This window comes from Cyprinus carpio, chromosome A16 (genome assembly GCF_018340385.1).
Source record: "Cyprinus carpio isolate SPL01 chromosome A16, ASM1834038v1, whole genome shotgun sequence".
In the NCBI taxonomy this organism is placed as follows: domain Eukaryota; kingdom Metazoa; phylum Chordata; class Actinopteri; order Cypriniformes; family Cyprinidae; genus Cyprinus; species Cyprinus carpio.
In genome coordinates this window covers 2,268,653-2,287,915 of record NC_056587.1, presented here as the reverse complement: position 1 = coordinate 2,287,915, position 19,263 = coordinate 2,268,653, and the positions used below count along the sequence as shown (strand labels likewise).

The 19,263-nt window shown below is 35.7% G+C and overlaps 1 long non-coding RNA gene across 1 annotated transcript; it reads left to right on the top strand.

The window, feature by feature from the left end:
* The first annotated feature begins 5,319 nt into the window (after positions 1 to 5,319).
* Positions 5,320 to 17,494, top strand: LOC122147944. Its single transcript, XR_006161923.1, has 2 exons — positions 5,320 to 6,852; positions 15,984 to 17,494. It is a non-coding gene; the product is annotated as an uncharacterized LOC122147944 (long non-coding RNA).
* Positions 17,495 to 19,263: the final 1,769 nt, after the last annotated feature.

Below are 19,263 nucleotides of genomic sequence, written 5' to 3'. Positions count from 1 at the left end.
TGTCCGATTCGTGAGAGAATCGTTCTATTGAAACGGATCTTTTTAATGAATTTGCTGAACCGGTTCAAGAATCAATCTGAATAATTCGTTCATTTATTGGACTGCAGCGGTTCGAACTGCTCTCAAGCATCACTTCACTGACTCATTTAAGAGAACCAATAAGCGTCTCTTGGATAAGACTCGCAATGATCCGGTAAAAAAAGACTTGTAAAACAAGACTAGACCAGATGAGGCAGTGGATGAAAATGCTTAATGTTTACATGCAGAATGCCGTTATAAATTGTTACCTTCTTCATCGTATGCAAACTACACTTATTATTTTATTTTTTATTTTATTTTTTATGTAGGCCTATGCTGTTTGTTTGTTTGTTTGTTTGTTTGTTTGTTTGTTAAATAACATATTCACTCAAACAAGTGCTATTTATGCTTGTTGTGCTCTAAAGCTACCACGCATTTTTATTTAACAAAATGTTCTAGCTGCCCGATTAGATTCAGAATAAATCGCGAGCCAACTTAAAACGATTTTGCTAACCAGTTTGGGAAATTCATTTAACCTGACATCATATGATCATCATCATCATATGGTCGTCTGTGCTTATAACTTTCAAATCTGAGCACAATTAAGACAACTGAACAGTCTTTTTTTTTATTACCTTTTTTCCTGTAATAATTCCAGTATGTCACAAGAGGGCAGCAAATCCATAGAAGTTATCAAACTATGGTCCTGAAAGGTTCTTCTGTAACTGAATTAGCTGAATTAAGAGTCTCTAAGGCCAGCATTTTACTGTAGGACTACAGTATTTTGTAGAAAATACTAACAAAATGTTGAGTAATTCAAAAATGTGTCAAGACTGTTAATTGTTTTATTAATGACATCTTGATTTCACACACTATATTGTCGATTTTACTATTGGAATAGTAAAATAGTATTATTAAATATTATTATTATTATTATTTTAATAGCAACATTTAGACAGCTATTACATAACGTTATTATTAATTATTAACAAGGGGATTAATGATTAATTATTAATGAGGGGAACAACCTCATACAATTTTTTTGTTATGAATGTAGGCTATAACACAGTCTACATGAAACTATTATTTGATGGTTGGTACACCCCATCCTTTCTGCCAGCTCTCTACATCAAAGGTTTGCTTTCACTTTGTTGGTCTGATTTTTTATTTATGACTAAACAAACCTGAAAATGCCATGGAAAGCATCTTGCCCAGCTGTGTTGCTCTACCCGACTAATACAGTCTGTAATAATCATGGGGTAGAATACTACAAGAGGATGGATGGGGGGAGGTATCCTTATTAATAATTATATGTCTTTATGATATATTAATAAAAAAACAAGTCAGTGATGGCCTGGTAATGATTAATAGGCTAGCCTTAATAAAACAAATGTTACAAAGAACAATGGTACATTTTCATAAGAGTAAGCACAAAATCAGGGGCCATGTGTAAAATGGGTTTTAATGATGAGTGAAGGAAAAACCTGGCCTTCAGATATCACAATAGATGGCGCAGATTAAATCATCACAAACCTGATGAACTGTTAGGACTTAGAAACAAACAATATCAAATAAGAAAATGTTAAGTTAGATTGACTTTCCATGGCATGTTGAATTAGAGCATTCTGTCAGTTACAAGTGCATAAATAATATAAAATACATTATACAGTATGTAGACAAGTATTTGTTAACTAGGCTATTACTTTATTGCAATTGTTATTAATTAACTTTGCTTGTGTGGGTGATAGCACAAATGACCACTTTACAAAAGTAAACATAGAAGCAAAAATAAATAAATAAAAAACCTTATGAGGGAGCATGACCCGGGACCCTCAGTTCCACAAAATGTAATTAAGTCATTTTAAGAGGAGATGTGCTGCAAGATTCACGATGGTATAATGCTTTGGAAGCAGTCATGTTTAAGATGCATGAATTTTATTTAATAGTTTAACAGAAATTAAATTAAAGGTCTATTTTTTTGTAACTATAATAGAATAAATACCATATAGAATATATTATAAACATTACCTATTCACTTAATTACATTATAATTTTTTTTTTATTATTATTTCATTATATTACATTTACAGAAATTGTTTCAATTACATTAAAAAATCTTAAATCATCTGACATAATTCTAGACAAATCTACGCATATACACTGGTGTTTATCTCATGTACTGTATTCTGAGACAGACTCATGAGTGTATAGCAAGGTCAAAAGTTCAATGTCATTTACTGTCATGTACTTTTGCTTTGTACTTTAATTGTAGCTAATAGCAAAGTCAGAATGTGCGCAAGCACTGATATAAAGATCAGTAATTGATCCTTCTTATGTTTTTCAGGTTATCATTATCAGAATATATTAAATATTTCCCTCTCTAATTTAAAAAAGTATTGTGTGCAGTATGGAAAAATGTGGATATGCATTTTTTCTTAATCATTCAAATGAGGAAATTATAGCAAATAAATAAGCAGACACAATAATATTCATGGGATGTTTTCCTTTTTTTAATCTACTATTCATATTTAAATGTCTATTTACTAATATCCTGCCATATTTGTACATGTTCAAAGTTAATATTCAGTATGTTGATAACAACAGCAACAACAACAAAAATGTCTTCTGAGTAATTCTATTATTGGAAGTCAAATCGTTCTTATTTTTAAGCAGAAAGTCTTCAGCTTTGTCTATGAATATTTTTTGCTCAAGGGACCGTATACTGCTAAATAACCCTCATAATGCAGGGATTGTTTCAGAGATAATAGCAAAGACCGTCAATAGGACTGTTATAAGTCTTTAAATCAACAGAACTGTCGTAGCCCATGGGATTTGTTTATATTACGAAAGTACAGTAGTCAATACTGAACCCTGATGCTGAATCCATGCAACACTCTCTAATTACCAGATCTGTGGAGTCTCTGTGTATTAAAAAGATCCAGATCAGATTAGGATCTCTTAGCCTTTAAAAAGATGAGTAGGTGCTGGGAGTTTCTCAGCATAAATGCACGTAAATGAACAGAAAAGGCTTGTAGGCAGGATATTCTATCAACTCCTACACTGTATCATATGGAAATAATAATAAAAATAATAATATGTGCAAAAAGGATTTTTACTTGTATTTTGTGTCATTTTAAAATAAAAAAAAATCTTGTATTATATGTACAGTAGTATCTTTTTTAAACCATTTTTTTAAAAAGAAAAATGTTCAGTAAGATAAAAATAGATGAATGAAGGAATGAATGAATGAATACTAGATCTGATTATGATGACACACTAGACTCACATTCAAACAAGCTTAAAATAATCAGATACCCTATGTGATGGTGAGCTATCATGGGAGCTTACTACATCGTCCATTTCAACATAAATTCACTTTGAGATTTATCCATTAATTCCAAGTCCAAGGGCTTATGCTATCGCCATTGAGCCAGGGTCTAGAAGTGTCAAAGGTTAAAAGGGTGCTGTGATAGTCATGACACTGCTGCAGTCAAACATGAGAATGCTAACTCTGTGCAACTTTTGCTAACAGTCACAACAGTATCAAGCATGTTGCTAAAACAATTTTAAAGTGGAACTTTTTCAAACGAGTCTTAGGAAAAGAAAGTCTTTTTAATCAAGAATTGATAGGGTAAAAGCAGCTTAGTGTCCTTTAACACTCAGTCTCTCCGTTACCTCAAACCTAATGATGACTCCTGAGGATGGTCACATTCAAGATGGAGTCCTAGAGGTAGATGAAAATCAGATCTCTCCTTCTGCGCTTTTCAGCCATGAAAATGGTTTTCGTGCCACTATAAAATCCTTGAAGCAAAATCGAAATAGGAAATTAAACAGACTGAATTATCTTTTTTAAAATCATGAATGAAGGGTCTTTCATGGTCTCTAGAGCAAGACGGAGGTGTGTTTGAAGGAAGAGGGGGATGGTTGGTCTGCATTAAGACATTCTCATCCCTGATGAATCTCCCTGCTGCGTTTTATTTCCTTTCCTCTTCACCCAGGCTCTGACACAGTGGTAAGCTGCTCGAAGAATCATTGAAAGGGTGAACGAGAAGCAGACACCGAAGGGATTAATTATTTTGGTGTCCAGGACTTGGCCGGATTTACCAAACCACTCAGAGACACAGGCAAATCCTCTCACCTCCGTATGAGAACAACATGCATGCAAACATTTCAATCGGAGTCCGAAGAGGAGCAGAGGACCATGGGAACAGACACTGCGATATGCCCATGCAGTTTACATCTGCTCAGCCTTGGAACTGCCAGATATAATCAATGCTTCCATTTGTATGAGGAGCAAAAGAAAGAAGAAATCAATTCTGACCATAAACTGACCATGAAGACAGGTGATCTGAGACAAAGTTCAATCAAAGTGGTTATAACCCATAATAAGTCCATGACTAACTCCTGGTCACCTGACATTTTTACCTGACATCTTGTCTATGCATTTACAAGGAATTATATAAGTTACACAGCTCATTATTAAATATCTGTAAATTGAATGCCAAGTTTGTAATGCCAGAATGTAGGTTTTGTGTGTTCATCTAAAATATTTGTAGCTACTAAATAGCTATGTATTTTTGTTTCATTATTTATTTTTTATAGATTTTATTTTTTAAGATAAAATTCCAAAAACAATCAGACTCCCCTTTTAAGGAAATAACTAATTATTAAAAATGATTAAAATTACATAAAAATAATAATAAATAAAGTTATTTTTTTTAAATGAACATACACACACACACACACACACACACACAAATCATTGTATGTGCATACATACACAAGAAGCCTTGATATGCCTACTAAAACAAATTCACACAAATCATAAAACAGATTGAGCCATTGTATGTATGAAGTTTTATTTATTATTTATTTTATGTTTTCCATGGTATGAATAAAACATTCTTGGGAATCTCTCTGATTTGAGTGTCAGTGATGTGCATGTGTAGAAGTCAGGGCCCTCGGCTGGGGCCCATTTCACAGTGCTAATGTATTTCACCCAGCTCAGTATGATCCACATCGCTGCAGGTAATCCATGTCAGCTGCCTCATTTATACTGGGGACCTTCTCAGAACGTTACAATCATGCTGGAAAACCGCAGTCTGTCAGGCCAAACTCTGCCAAACTACAATCTTTGATAACATGCCAATGTTTTATCTCAAAGCCATTATAAATTTACTGATTTGATTGGAACTTTTTGATTTAATTTAATACAATTTCGGTGTTTATAGAGGGAAAAAGGTGCTTCATAAATGTATTTATAATTTTAAATAAACATCGGAGCTGTTTGCAGAATGAACAGCAAAACAAAAGTTTTGATTGACAGCATTCATTATATATTATTCACAGTATGTCACTGAAACATTCTGAAAGAAATTTTTGTACACACAGGTGCTTAATATTTCTCAGGTTGTTCTATAATGTGCCTATTAATTATAGATTCATATACTAAAAAATATATGTTGGTGACACCACCCTTTGCCCAGCCCCTGCCCTGCTGAGCATTCAGAGCTCAAATCTGTTCTCCTAAATGCCTCCCTCCTGCCAGAACAACACACACAAACACATACACACACAAACACTATCACATACTTTCCGCTCTCCTCCGCAGTCACTTGTCAGCTAAACCAGATGTCGTCTCATAATTGGCTGATGTGAGCACCCACAAAGGCGAAGACATTATTACACACAAACTCCAGACACCGCTGCACCCCACCCCACATCCCAGCATCTTCTTCCCTACCTGAACCCAAACAAGCTTCCTACACTACAACAAATGAAACCAACTCACACCGGCAATTATTTAAGACCGTCTTGCTGCCAAACATTAACGCGAGAGAGCGATAATCAAGCCGGATGTGATTCAATCCGAGCAACGATTCCACAAAACCGGGGTGAGGTATAAAAATGGCGGAGGTAGTTGTGGTAGATTGGGAGCAGGTCTGGTCTGTGGTTGCATTGGTGGATTACTCCCTGACACAGAGAGAGCATATCTAATCAGCATTCCTGAAACCGAGCCGGGGTGAGAAAATAGATCCTAGTCTTAGTATGACGGCCCCCCTGCTGTGCTACCTGTCAAAGCCAATATTTCCCCTTCAGCTCCCCACAACAAGACCACATTTACCACCCTTCATATATTACCCATCATTCTTCTCAACAAACTCAAGCACCTCCTTAATATGCTTGCCAGTTGTAATTGGTATATGGATAAAAGCTACACTTGATTTCACTTCATTTCGATTTTGCTGTTAAAAATCAAAAAATGAAAAAGAGCACAGGCTACTGTTGATGTGGACATTTCAGCCAGATTGAAAAGTGTGTGTCCTGTAGTATGTAGTATGTGGTACAATCTGCAAATTTGGCAAAAACCAAAGATGGTAAGGGCTATTTCAGAATGGTGCAAAATGTTCGATTCACACGCACACACACACACACCTACAGAGAAATGGAAAAATGAAAACTCACAAGCGGTGGCTAAATTTCATTATGTCTTGGCAGGATATTCCTATAACTTACTGGGGATACATTCTCTCTGTGTTATGCAGCGAAAAAAAATCATTTGCATTTTTTTTTTCCCGCAAGTGTGAAGTATCAAAGGCGGGCCCCTGCTGAGCAGCGAATAGACAGAGCTGGCAGAGGCATGAATTTTTCAGCAGCTTTCGCCCTCCCTTTCTCTCTCTTTCTCTCTTTTCCTGTCGGTTCAGTCGATACGCTGCATGGACGAGAAGCCCAGGCTGCATGCGAACTAGCCGAGCTGCATTCCCGGATTTCCACCAGCTTCGTGAACTGGTACCTGAATACCAAATTGAAAGTAGATGTGTAAATACAATTCTTGTGAGTGTTTCTTTACCTCCTCAGAAGTGATTATCCGTGGCAGCAGATGTGATAAATCTGGAAATCTCTTATATGTTTACCTCTCTTCCACCGCTGGGGACGCACACTATATGCCAGTTTGTTTCAGTCGTTCACATTAATTAGGCTTCCGTTTCAGTCAAATCCCACCCTTAAGAACAGGGTGAAGGAAATCTTTTGACTCTTGCAAAACAGACTTGAGCTTAGCAGTAGATTTTTAATCAAGGGGGATCTGGGGATGTGGCCATGTTTTACATCTGAATACAAGAGCAGATGGAGAGGAGCTAAATTATGTTTCAAAGAAAGCAGAAAAAAAATCCTATTCTTATAAAAACTTTTATAAAACTTTGTTTTAATTAATAATAATATGTAGTCCATTAAATGAATGCTGTGGACATTGTCAAAAAAAAAAAAAAAAACATGGGCAGTGGTAACATGTTTGTAGTCCATACAACAGAGCTTATATATTAAGAAAGAAAATAAATAAATAAATAAACAATTTATTATTATTATTATTATTATTATTATTATTATTATTATTATTATTATTATTATTATTATTATTAAATGAATAAATATTTGGGGGAAAAATCATTATAAATTCAAAATAGTTGTAGTAATAATGATGATAATAATAATAATAACAACAATACACAGTAGGTTATAAAATAATGCACAGTATAATACAGTAAAATAATAGCAGTAAAAACACTATACTGTAAATATGAGCAACATATTTATAGTGTTTTTTACTTTATTATTACTATTATTATTATTAACACAACAAATCATATTAGCACTCATAAATATAAGCAACTACTGTGCTTAATCATTCTTAAAGTATGAAGTTGAAATATACAGTATATTATAATTATTATTACTATTGAAAAAAAAAAAAAGAACGTGATGTGACATAGGCCAAGTATGGTGACCCATACTCAGAATTCGTGCTCTGCACTTAACCCATCCAAAGTGCACACACACAGCAGTGAACACACACACACACACACCGTGAACACACAACCGGAGCAGTGGGCGGCCATTTATGCTGCGGCGCCCGGAGAGCAGTTGGGGGTTCGGTGCCTTGCTCAAGGGTACATCAGTCATGGTGTTGCCGGCCCGAGACTCGAAACAACACAAACTTAGGGTTAGGAGTCAAACTCTCTAACCATTAGGCCACGACTTCCCCATGATTGGTAATCATCATCATCATGATCATCTTTTTTTATGTATTCAGTCATTAAATTTGCTCATGGTTTGTTTATATTTTATGTATATATTGGAGTTACATTGTATAATATTATAGTAATAGTAATAATAATAATATTATTATTATACAATGTACCTCCAATATACACATAAGATATAAACAAACCATGAGCAAATTAAATGAATGACTACATAAAATGATGATGATGTGCAACTACTAAGCTACACTATTTAGTTTTCATACAAGGATGCAAAGTAACACGCATGTAAAGTGCTCAGGTCATAAATGAAAGATCACTGATATGAGAGTGTTTAGGTTTATGCATAGGTTATTCATCTGCAAATGTACCATACAGCTATTTTGAGCACAACTAATGTCTTTAGGGGATCACGCTTGATCCAGCAGCAGTCTATCTGTTTCTAATCAGCTGTTTTCAGCACTGCTATCAATTTGCAAGTAATGTGTTTCTGAGAAGTCTGGCAGGTAAGCTCAAAGACATTTCCATATTGTTAACTTTAGCACAGAAGCGTGCAAATTCCCATGCCTGCAAATATTGTTATGCTAAGCAAAACTGCCAGGCCTATTTATTACAGCAAATAATTGAATGGTTCTGTTTTAAAAGAATTGGTGACTTTTGCTCTAAAAAAAAAATAATAATAATAAAAAATAAATAAAAATTAAAGACTCCAAAACAGAATTCCATGTCAGTGTCACAGAGCTGGAAAACACTAAACAAAAACAATCTTCTAAATGGAAAGTCCTATAAGCAGTAACACATCACTGCTGCTCAGACACTGTTATTATTTACTGTCTTCCAATATTTTAGAGGCCAAAAACTAATATTATGCAGGAGTTCTGAACTGGAGGCTAAGTACTGTGTTATTGTGGCATTTCTTAGAAAAGCATGCCAACTCCTGATAACTCTATTAAGCATGTTAATAAGCATACCAGTAATAATCCAAAAACGGAATATCTATTTTTTCCAATACAAAACATAGAAAATGCATTAAATAACCAAGATAGAAATGTTAAATAAGAATCGACTACTTCTAGCCCCCATGTCTCATGGTATTATATTTCTATATTCCATGATATGCTTTGGCATATCAGACATGTTCACTTGCCTAATTATATGTGTTAATGAGCACATATAAACTGTGGTTGTTTGGGGCACATATCACCTTAGACACATTGCCAGAGTGTTAAAGTGAGCTCAGGAACCTTACAGTGATGGAGTGAGACATGAAAGAAAGAGAGCCACTTAAGATATGGATCTTCCATATCCTCTCCTGCAGCACTTATATCTGCCATTATCAACTTCTAATAGAGCCATTGACACTATCTCAGTGAGAGGAAATGTCATTTAGATGTGTTTAGAATCACATTAGGGTGCACAGTGAAGGTGCAAACATAAGGATTGAACGACAGAGCTGTCTCTGTGTGTCTGCTCTGCTCCACTAGTATTTACAGCCCCTAGGGAACCGAGGTGATGGTAGTATCCTTCTTCAATGTTGTAGGGCCCTAATGGTTGTTCTGTCACTGGGGCAGCTTGACCTGCCTGCTTCTGATAAGAGTTTTCAAAACGGCAAAGGACCAGTGTGCCCCAAAGTACCAGGAACTTAGAAAATTGAGCCAACTGAGCTTCACCCGAAAAAGAGGATTTTGTCATTATTTATTCACCCTCATGTCGTTCTAAATCTGTATGACTTAGGCTCATTTCTTCTGCAGAACACAAGAAGAAGATATTTTGAAGAATGGTGGTTTTGGTGAAAGAAAGTCTTACAGGTTTGAAACAAAATGAGGGAGAATGTTTGGAAACCATTGCTGGTTTGTGTTTGTGAATATCTCTTCTGCATTTGTCCTTGTGAAAAAGAAGTGTGCCTAATTGTATTGATGGTGCACTTATATTTAAATCCTAAAACATGCACTTTAAGAAGGTACACTTTAATGACTGTTTCTTAACACACTTAAGTACACTTTTAAAAAGTGTATATTGTGATAATGTCAAATTAAAAATTTTACTTTAAAGTATATTTTAAATAATTATGTTTTCATAAACATTTGGTATGCTTTAAACAAGTACACGGTAGCACTTTATAATAAAATTTATTTAGAAATCATTAACAAACATTATATAATGCTTCACAGATCATTAGTTAATCTATATCCACATAGCTAGAAATATGAGATAATATTATTGTTAATGTTTACTAATGAACTTTTTAAACATTACCTTACTGATTAACATAATATTATTTAATGTAAATTGAAATGCTTACAAATGTCAGTAAACTTTCAGTTCATTTGTTGGTCTTTTTTTGTTGTGTAGACCTCTATTTACACATCTTAACCAATCATTTATTAATCATCACCCAATCTAAATTGCAAAACACAAACCAAAGTGCAAACTATTCATCATTTGCAAGTGTTTATAAATGTTTACTAATCATTAATATCTTCATGAGCAGTCATCTTAAACCTATACAACAAGTTCTTTACTTATGTGTCAAAACAAATCAAAAAATAAGGGTACTTGGTGACACTTTATAATATTTTTTTATAAATGATTACTAATAACTGATTATTAAAGTATCTTTATGGGCAATGAACATTTAAATGCTTATTCATCATTTGTAAATGCTTATAAATCATTACTAATTACTGATTATTAAAGTATCTTTATGGGCATTAGACATTTAGCTGCTCTAACAAGGTCTGTGTAAAAGGTGGCTGATGAAGTTTAGCTTAATGCTTGCTAAAGACATAACAGATCGTAATTTTGGTGCAAACAAGTTTTTAATTGCCTCACCACTCACATTATCTAATGTTTAATAAGTTTATTAGCAAACATTAACAAGCACATTATCTCACGTTTCTAACTCTTTGAATATATATTAACTAATGATCCATTAAGCATTATATAATGTTTGTTAATGATGTATTAATGAAATTTATTATAAAGTGTAACCAAGTACACTTATTTTTGATTTGTTGACACATAGTAAAGAACATGTGTAAAGTATGTTTAAGCACATAGTAAAGTTAATTGTAGTGTTATAGTGTTTTTGATTTTAGTTTTTTTATTGTACTTTTAAACGTAATATATTTTGTATGTATTCAACTGCAACTTCACCATTATAAATATTTGTTATTACAATCAGGTAACACTCTCTATGAAGGCCATATTTATAATACATTAGATACATAAGAGTATTCTTAAGGCATTATAATGAACGCATAATGTATTAAAAAAAACTTATGTGTTGTATCATCTCATGAGTAACCAAAACAACAGTTTTAATGCATTATATTATTTACTTATTTGTGGTTATAGCTTTTAGTAGTATGATGTGTAATGTGTAATTGCAAAAATATTTAAATACATGACATGTTGGTTTCAATAGACATATAGTATAGATGTAAAATATGTTATAGTTTACCATAAATGCTTGTCAGTACATTCGGCAGTACACTTTAAACATATTTGAATTTAAGTAATTATGAAATTACAAATAAAAACATGTACTTATATACTTATTTAATATACATTTAACAGTGTACACTTCAGTATATTTTTAAGCAAATGATTTCCCTAATAAGTATTCTTGGTGGAACTAATAAGTATTCTTGGTGGGTGTTTGCCAACCAGTGGCAGATGATGTAACCTGTGTAATAACAATCATCATTTAATAACAATCATTACTGCTTGGTGGTGCTAGTAACGAAAAATAGTACACTTTAATTCTTACTGTGCTTTGCCTAGTTACAAAAAGACTTATTATTATTGCTTTGCAAATTTTCAGCCCAAAACACAAGTAAAGCATACGTATAAAGAAAAACTTGATTTCTCATACTTCATTATAGCATATATAGCAAACAAGACAGTAATTCTGCACTAATTCCAATGAACATTTTGATTTTCACCGATATCTAGCAGCTGAATGTCAGACTAATGCAATGGCAGTGTCTGTCAAAAACTAGAATGGCCTTTCACCACCAAAAAATGTCAAGTGCAAGTGCCAGCTGAGATTGTCTGGAAGATGATGAGTGCCTGTGTGAGTGTGTCTGTGTGGATTGATGAGGGAGGTGTGTGTGTGTGTGTGTGTGTGTGTGTGTGTGTGTGTGTGTGTGTGTGTGTGTGTGTGTGTGTGTGTGTGTGTGCACGCGTTCTCACTCAGGGGGCTAGGAAGAAATCTCATCACACCATATTGACCCATTGGGACTTGGCCGTATTTACATTATACTTTTGGTCTCAATTCAAAATTCTGCCATATTGATTTCTGTATTACAACAAAAAAAGAGAGAGAGAGAGAGAGAGAGAGAAAGAGAGAGAAATCCCTCTCCTTGATGAGATTCAGTCAAACTTGTTGCAGTTTCTGACAGTTCTCTGTCACCTGTTTCAAATATTTATAGACATGCTGGAAAACCTACAGTAATTTAAAAAGTGAAGGGCCCTCTGATAAGTTTATTTTTTGTTTATATTGAGGCTTTTAAATACAAAGTGCTATAAAAGGTCAGACTTGATATTCTCAAATTTCTCTAAACCTGACAAAAATGTCAACTAGTTCATCTTGATTTTCTACTCATTCATCAAATAAAATCCCCCCCCCCCCCCCCCTTTCTCAAAATGCATCAAAGCACAGTTAATGGGACTGTTGGATACTTGGAGCTCATGAATTTGACACTGTCCTTCGCAAGCTACTGAACACCTGTTTGTCATTCTACATAATGATTTTTGACAAAGAGAACAATGACAGAGGACAGTCATCCTCTGAACAATGCCTGTTGTGTTCTTTTCAACGTAAAAGCCAAAGGGATTGTGGTGGGGTTGGGGGTAGCTTGTCCCACACTAGCTAATCACACAGGGCTATCAAGACCGGATCAAAAGGAACTGGTCCAAACCATGCTCCTTTGTGTCATTGCACTCAATATATGTAGAGAATAGACCAGGGACATTGCGAATATAGAGCTAGATTCACCTGGACAAACACTTTTTATTGAGATGACACAAATGAAAACAGAACACTTCTTTTAATGAAGAGATTTTTTTTGACACAAAACCTGTTAATGCAATTCAGCAATAATAAAGTAACATAAAGGATGCATCCCCCTGAAATATTAGTTGTCTCCTATAAATGTAAAAAGTATAAATGAAATACTAGTATTTATTAACAATGTCATCTTTACTTCAGGAAATAACACTGTAGAATACACCAAGTGTCATCTTTATTTTGTTATGCTACTAGCTTTTATTATTTTAAAATAGGAGCTACTAAGTCAGTGTGTTTTCTGTTTTCTTTGACAATCTGTCTTTAAACTGTGTAAATTAATGTCATGTACAACAACGAGTGGTGTTGTTGCAACCTATACTCTTTAAAATAATAGTTCCTATTTATTTATTAACTTACTTACTAACTTATCTATTTTTTTAGTAAGAAGAACATTAATATTAATAATCTAACTAAGCTTTTATCCACTATAAAGAATCTATATAGAATCTATGAAGAATCTTTCCACTATAAAAAACCTTTTCTCACTATTATCTAGCATGCATATTATTAGCATATTGGCTGTTTATTAGTACTTATAAAGCACAATTTAATGCCTTATTCTGCATGACCATATTTTAGATCCCTTAATTCTACCCTATACCTAAACTTAACAGCTATCTTATTAAATATCAATAAATTAGGAGTTTATTGAGGCAAAAGTCGTAGTTAATAGTTTAATAGTTTAACTGTTGTCATAGTTAATAGTAAGAATTGAACCTTATAATAAAGTGTCACTGACTCTTTTGTGCAATGGAAAGGTTCCATGGATGTTAACAATCAATGTTAACCATTATTTTTTTGCCAACCCCTAATAAACGTATAAATCAGCACAGAAGGTAAAACAAATAATCAAATAAAAATTAACAAATGCAAAGTGAGTGCATTTTAGTCAAGTCTTCATGGGTCTAGAAAATGGACAAAAGTAGTGTTACATTGTATTTCTATTTTTAATTTATAAATATTATATATGAAATTAGACAAGAGAATATGTTGATTTCACAAATTAATAAAATAAATTAAAAATTAAAATATATCCCAGAAGATTTTTTTTTTTCTGTGTTGTTGTTGTTGTTGTTGTTGTTGTTGTTGTTGTTTTTCATCCTGGTGGTCATGCATGATAGTGATTTCATCACTGTATCTAATTTATAAGTTATTTACAAGCAATCATATAACTCACCCCATATTAGAACCATTCATGGTCTCCAATTCTCTAAACTAGCTACCACATCATACGTGCAACTCAAATATCACTGGTCAGTTTGACAGACAGACCTTCAGAATTAATTTTCTTCAACTAGAACCCCAGACCTTGACAAACAAGCACAGCCAAAATCAAACCAAACTCCAGCAATATCTCCAAACTGTCAATTTTGATAACCTATATAAAACTTATCCTAAACATCTCATGGTTAGGTCTTCCTATCATTGGCTTTTCACTATCCAGTCCTCTCTCTTTTGTCTCTTTCCACAAAGGGACATAATGGAAGGATAGCACTGCTTTTCTTTATTGATCAGAGTGAGTCAGGTTGGGCTGTCAGTGGAAGGCAGAGAGTTCTCTAGCCACTGACAGGCTAGACACAGAACCAAACTGACAGACATAGTTACCTTCAATGAAGTAGGAGAGAGAGAGGGTGGGGAGCAGGATTTGGATTGTTGGGGCCGAAATGGCAGTCACAATTACCTTCAATTCCCATTTCCTCCAGATCGCCTCAACATAGCTCAGATTCCATCAAAGCATTGATTTCCAATAGGCATGCAGACAAATTTAATTGTGCTTTATCTTTGAGTTTTGGGACAGCATGCTTTTGATGGCTACAATCAATGTGTGTACTTTTATTGTGAATTTATCAACATGCCATAGCCAGGAAAAAACAATCTCCACCTTGACAACTTGAACCTTGCCAACACCTTTAGTCACTTCATTAAATTTATGTTCAGAACTATTTTACTCCATTTATTGTAATTTTTTTGTTTAATCCATTAGCTTTTTCAGTATATAGTATATAACCTTGGATGATTTGGAATCATGAAAGAAAAGATCATTTCAACTCATGTCAAAAAAAAAAAAAAAAAAAAAAAAAATTCATTTAAAATCCTGTAATGTTTTCAGTAATGCACATATATGGAATTGTTGCTGTATGATTCCCTGCTAGGGATCCATTGTAAATGCAAGTGCAGATTACTGTAAACATGTTTTTCATTTGAGGGGTAAGTCAAAATTATTTTTCTCTCATAATTGATAACATGCCACAGCTTTCTAGAGAAATTAAACTGAATCTAGCCGGGAATATTCCATCAAGTAAAGAAAAACAATGTAATTTTCAAAAAGACCTGGCTGTAAATAATCACACTTGCTTCATAGCCTAGCATTTCACATCTTACTACATTCTACAAATTTGGTACAATTAATTTATATCTGCTAATAGCAATGCATTAAACAAATCTATAGTGGAAGAAAACAGGTTAAGCAGCAATGTGGTTGTCAGGATTATGGACCTGTTTTGTTGTTTTTTGCCCCATCTTTGTTCCTGGTTTTCCTTGCATGGTCTGTTTCCTGTCCTCATTTGGTTTAATTATGATTCCTGGCACCAGTTTTTGTTAATTATCCCCAGTATTTAAGTCCTTGCATTTGCGTTCTGTGTTTGTCAGTTCTGCTTGTTATGTTTGAGTGTTTCCTGCCATCTCCTGTGTGGATGTACCCTGTGTTTCGTGGATTAAAGACGTTTACTTGTGTCTCCTGTGTGCTTCCTAAATTGCAAACCGTGTCAGAAGAACCAACTGAAACCGTTACTTCCGTGTCTACCATCCATTTTTGTTTTTAATTTTTTTGTACTTTTTTTTTGTTTCTGTAGTTTCCCTTATGGATCCCCTTTGCCACCTTCATGGAGTGGATACTGGCGAGAAATGGATCTCCGTTCATCTCACCGGATCCACTCCAGATTCAGTGCCCAGCTAACCATCTCCCTGCGGTGCGGAGCATCAGCTCGAGCCCACTGATGACAAAGAGCCAATTCCAGCTGTGATCGACAAGCCAACACAAAGCTGAGTGACTAAGCGGAGGATCGTCCTGGACGTGGAGCTCAACCCGTCAGACCAGGTGCGAGAGCTGGCGACCACGTCCAACGTGAGGGAGCAAGCCGTAGACGGTGAGTGTGCAAAGTGGAGCTCCACCCACTGCACCGTCTACAGCTTGCTCCCTGAGGATGGGCTGATTATACACCTGGGACTGCTGGACTTAGAAGGGGACTTAATAGAATGGGAAACTGAGCTGGAAGTCGACTTGCCCCCTCTCCTTTCTCCTTGGTCCCCGCTGGTACTGTCCATCCTTAAGGGGGCTCCTGTTTCCCAGTCCAACCAGGAGTGGGCTCTGATCCCCGAGGGCAGCCCTGAGAGCCCGGAGGCTCACGAATGCCCGCCCACCCGCCCGCTCTTGCCTCCTCTACAGTCTGTCATCTGCCAGCCCCTCTGCTTGCCCTCAGCCCACCATCAATACCATGCGAGTGCCGCAGGTCTGCCATCCTCCATCGTCGCTGTGGCTGGAGCATCCCTCTCCTCTGCCCTCCAGCCTCCGAGACCCGGACTCCACCTCGGACAATAGACCCAGTGGCTCCATCTTGGCTCCCAGCTCCCTCGCCTCCACCATCACCCGTCAAACCCCTTATCCACCGGGTTCCCTCGTCCCTCCGGCTCCACCTCGGTCTGGTGTCGACCATTCTGCACCTCTGGACTCCGTCAGGACGATTCTGCGTCCCACCAGCTCCGTCAGGCTCCATCATCCCTTCAGCTCCTCCCCAGTTGTTCCGGCTCCACCGCAGATCTCCGGCCGGATCTCCACCTCCGCCTTGGTCGCCAGAGCCCTCAGCTCCACCCTGGCCCCCCGGATCCTTGTCATTCCCCTGGATCGTTGGCTCTCTCGGTCTCCGTTTCCACTCCTTCACCACCTGCTCTGCCGCCATTGGTCAGCCCCCTGCATTCGGCAGCCATTCCTACTCCCTGGCTCCTCCCTCCATTGTCTCCTCCCTGGACTCTGTCTGCTGGCCACCCTCCGGGGTGTCCGTCCTCCACCGGAGCTGCCTCCTTAGTCCCCACTTATTTCGATATGTCAGGATTATGGACCTGTTTTGTTGTGTTTTGCCCCTGTCTTTGTTCCTGGTTTTCCTTAAATGGTCTGTTTCCTGTCCTCATTTAGTTTAATTATGATTTCTGGCACCTGTGTTATTACACCTGTTAATTATCCCCAGTATTTCAGTCCTTGCTTTTGCGTTCTGTGTTTGTCTGTTCTACTTGTTATGTTTGAGTGTTTACTGCCATCTCCTGTGTGGATGTACCCTGTGTTTTGTGGATTAAAGACTATTTTCGTTTACTTGTGCCTCCTGTGTGCTTCCTAAATTGCAAACTGTGACAGTGGTATTTACAAAAGTTAATTGTAATGTGAAGTTATTTCAGACAGCCAGAGAAGCTGGCCTTCTGAGAAAGGAGAGCCTGGCAGCTCTGTTCTTCTGTTGAACTGATATCTGAATAACTGTCTGTCATGCATTACAGTGGAGTGACTGAGGAAGGAAAATCACCTGTTTTGTTTTGCATAGATAACTGTCACTCTGATAGAGCTGTCTTCATCTGACTGCAGTGCAAATATCAAACGTCACCAAGGTCATTTCTCACTATGAAAGCAATTAGCCTCAGTCTGGTTCCAGCAGCACACTAAACTGGGTGTTCTTTGTGCTCTGTGACAGTCCAAACCAAAAGAGTGAAATACTGCATTAAAATTACTCAGAAAAAATAAATAAAACTGTTATTTTGCCATTTTCCGCATTAAGGAGTCAAGAGTTTAACTAACAATTTGTAACAACTAGGCATACAGAATAAGCATAATCTGTAAAAATCAATAAACCACATCTAGGCATACAGAATAAGCATAATCTGTATAAAATCAATAAGCCATGTCGGTCGGTCGGTCGGTCAGTCAGTCATATAATTTACCAGAAGCCCAAAAATAAATAATGTGATGTGATAAGTAAATTTGGCTTCAAAGGTTAATGCCATAAGACTAGGCAACCATGTGATATTAGACCAAAATAAATCCCTGTTATCCTTCCAAACTGCTTTCTTTCAACCATGTAATACACTAGTTGAGTTTTTAGAGACATTTCTGGCCATTTTTCCCCATATACTAAAAGTGAATGGAATGCAAAGTTTTAAAATGATATAAAAACACAAGTACACGTGTTTAGAGACTCATGTGCTCTTCTAAATCTATTAAAACTGTACAATGTGATCAAGACAACATATTGAAACTGGAATTTATTTGGATGTGTAAGTTACACATCATTATTATAATGGTTTAAACTAGGGAAAGAAAAAAAAAAGCCAAATGCTTAGACAAGAAATAATGTATTATTTAAAAGGCCATCATACAGACACATTGATCCAGTTATGAATACACAAACACAATTTCCCCAAGCAAAAACTTTCGTAGGGGATCTTAAAATTGTAAATTATTTATTTATTAATTTATTCAATTATTGGGGAGAACTACTGCTCAGCAGCATCAGTCATCTTATCTAAAGTAGATATATATCAGTAAAACAGCAGAGAGGGAACGGATTAGGCAGATATGAGATTCCATTGAGTGAAAGTCCTGACTCTTCTCTTCCTTTCAGTGTTCTATAGTTTCTGCTTAATGAAGCTCAGATATGTGTAGCTCAAACTCATTGAGTTTCCATTCAGTCCTGGAGGCCAGTGTGTGTCCTTGCCTCTGACATTGAAAACTGAGTAGGATTGCCGATTATAGACAAAGAACCATTTCACAAAAATGATAAGAGTTATCATTGAGTAACATTTTTGGTGACAGCTTGTGAAAGGGAGAAAAAAAGGAGTGAAATTATGTTCTTATTGTGCTCAAGGTGATTAAATAATTGTGGAAATTTAGACAATATGAAGAAATTAAAGGGCACCTTGCAGATTAAAAAGTAAAGCAAACTGTTTAAGTTTTGGCGGATATTAATAGTATTTTATATAATTCATTTAAATTATTACATTTCAATGTTTTATTTCTATTAAAAAAATATATATAAAAAAAATCATAAAATAAATTATTTTGGTACTGTGTTCGGTCAGCATTTGATGTCCAAT